The 2,748-nt window shown below is 57.7% G+C and overlaps 1 protein-coding gene across 1 annotated transcript in view; it reads left to right on the forward strand.

The window, feature by feature from the left end:
* Positions 1-2,132: 2,132 nt before the first annotated feature.
* LOC105512732 (chromosome unknown open reading frame, human C20orf27) overlaps positions 2,133-2,748 on the forward strand; it is a 15,798-nt gene continuing 15,182 nt past the window's right edge. The window contains exon 1 of the mRNA XM_011943299.1: positions 2,133-2,418. The gene's annotated coding sequence lies outside the window, so the exon portion shown is untranslated. The remainder of the gene's footprint in view (positions 2,419-2,748) is intronic.

Here is a 2,748-nt window from a genome sequence, read left to right on the forward strand (position 1 = left end):
GGGGTTTCACCATGTTAGCCAGGATGGTCTCCATCTCCTGACCTCATGATCTGCCCGTCTCGGCCTCCCGAAGTGCTGGGATTACAGGCTTGAGCCACCGCGCCCGGCGGTGTGTGGATGTTTTATATGTGCTCCATCTGTTCTCCTAACCTGGAGTTGCTCCTAATTCTTGTCTTGCCTGCATCTCCAGGGAGCTTGGTAGGGGCCTGTGGTTTCCCTTGCAGAACCATCTAACTTTGGTAAGGCCCTCTGCACAGGAAGCCCCAGAGCCTGGGCACCACTCGTGTGGTAACACAGACACATTGGGCAGTGATGGGGCAGCCATGTAACTCCTGCCCTGACTTCCTCCTGACACGAAGAGTCTCATTTTCTCCTGGAGGCTTTCCAGAACCATCTTTGGCTTTTTGAGAGCCTGTAGTATCCCCAGGCACGGGCAGGTCTGTATTTCAACTCCTCCCAGTTGGCCAGACTGCCCGATGCCTGGGAGTGTGAGGAACATTTGGCAAGGACAGGAGACCACAGTTCTTTGTGTGTGGTGTCCCTCCTACACTAAACTGTGAGTGCCTTCCCCTCCACAGAGCTTAGCACAATAACTTACTCATCAGACACATTCAGTAAATGTTTGCTGAAAGGAGTTGACAATTCGGAAATAACCCCGGGCTGTGCAGTTAGCAGCGTTTGTGTTTGAGAGAGCCCACACCAGAGATGGTTTTGAGAAGTTGGCTAGAAAGACTTTTGAACAAAGCAGGGTTGGGCCAGGTGCGGTGGCTCACGCCTGTAATCCCAGCACTTTGGGAGGCTGAGGCGGGCAGATCACTTGAGGCTTGGAGTTCAAGACCAGCCTAACCAACATGGTGAAACCCTGTCTCTACTAAAAATACAAAAATTAGCCCTGGGTGTGGTGGCAAGCGCCTGTAATCCCAGCTGCTCGGGAGGCTGAGGCAGAAGATTGGCTTGAACCCAGGGGGGCGGAGGCTGTAGTGAGCTGAGATGGTGCTACTGAACTCCAGCCTGGGCGACAGAGTGACACTCTGTCTCAAAAATAAATAAATAAATAAATAGGCAAACCTTATCCTGGTTGAAGAGGGCTTGAATTTTGGCTATAAGAGAGTGGGGAGGACCTTCCAGGTTGGAAGGTTGGATAAGGAGGGAGAGGGGATCACAAATGTCTGCACTGACCCAGAAGGTAATTAACCGTGAGAAACAGGGATTGGTGGGGACTTTGGTAAAGTGATGTGCTCTTACGGGGCTTGTAATGCCAGGCTGGAATGTGAGCCCATGTCGTTAGATCTTTTGATATTTCAGAAGAAGCCACGAAACCATATTCCTGATTCCAGAAAGAGGAGGGGGAGGCAGGAGGGGGAAGAACTTTTTAAAAAAGCCCCATGTGGGCTAAACAAAATACATCTACAGGCCACTTGGGGCCCACCGTCTGCCAACTTTAGACCTTCAAGACAAGGTCTAAAGGTAGTGGGGTGGGAGTGGCTAGAGTGGGCAGGAGTGAGTGGGCTGAGATCAGAATGTGAAAAGCTCTCAATGTAAGTGCTGTCTCTCAAACGCGAGGGCACATGAATCACCGAAAATGCTGCTGAAGTTTGTGAAGCGCTACTGGAGACAGTCCCAGAGGGCTTTGGAGCAGGAGAGGGACGCGATGAAAACAAGAGCTCAGAAAGATTAATTTGCCAACAGTGTGCAGACAGATCAGCAGACAGGTTATGGGCCACAGGGTGGCAGACTTGAGGGCTCCTTTAAGGCAGCGACCCCGGCCCTGCTGAAGGGAAGCTGGCCTTCAGCCGCCCAGGTCGCCTCTCCTCTAGTTCCGTTGGAAGGAACGCGCTGCGTGCTCCGGACCGCTTACTGCGGGCACTTTGGGGAATCCGTCCCCACGGGCGAAGTGTAGGTGGGGTGTTCGCGAACCGGCGGGCGGAGAGCACCGGCAAGAACCCCCGCAGACCGGAGGGCCACGCCTCTCGCTCCCTGGCTCATTGCAGGCGCCCACATCCCACCCCGCAGTGCCGAAAGAGGCGCATCTCGCTGCCATGGCGACCGCCTCCATGGAGACCGGGAGCAGAGGCTGCGATCCCTGGGGGCGCGTCACAGGCTCTCCCAGCCCCCAGCCCGCGTGCCTTCTTTGTTCTGATGCTTCTCCAGGCCTGGCCGGGCTCCCGGGACGCGTCTCGGGCCCGCACGGGGGCGCTTTTTCCGACACAGGGGATGGGGTGGAAGGGGAAGAGGTCCAAACCCTGGGGTCGAAACAGGAGTGATGGAGGGTTCCTCAGCTCCTGAACGAGACTAGCACGGCCCGTATCGATGGCCGAAGCCAGCGTGGAAGCCCCGGGAGAAAGGCGACCTTCAGGAGTTCCACCCAGCCCCGAGACGCGCCCGACAGCCCTCCAGACAGCGCAGGGCCCAAGGGAGGTGCGTCCTTAGCAAGCGTCAAGGCTGGAGCCACTATCCCCTAGGCGGAAGCGGCGGGGGCGGGGCCAATCCGCGGCCCTCCTTCCCCCTCTTCCCTTGCCGGGTTCTGGCCCCTGGCCCAGTTGGGCCGCCTGCCCACCTTCCTCGCGAGAGCTCGCCCGGCAGGCGCGGACTCGCAGGGCGCAGCCTCATCGACCCTTGCACGTGACGTAGGCGGCCCTCGCCAGTTGGCCGTTCTTTGGAGCCCGCTTATTGGTCCGAAGCATCCCTTGCCCCACCCCCAGATCAACCAATGGGCGGAGGCGGGGGCGTGCCGACGGGCGGGCGGCA

The sequence above is a fragment of the Colobus angolensis genome, unplaced genomic scaffold, assembly GCF_000951035.1.
Source record: "Colobus angolensis palliatus isolate OR3802 unplaced genomic scaffold, Cang.pa_1.0 Scaffold219, whole genome shotgun sequence".
Taxonomy (NCBI): domain Eukaryota; kingdom Metazoa; phylum Chordata; class Mammalia; order Primates; family Cercopithecidae; genus Colobus; species Colobus angolensis.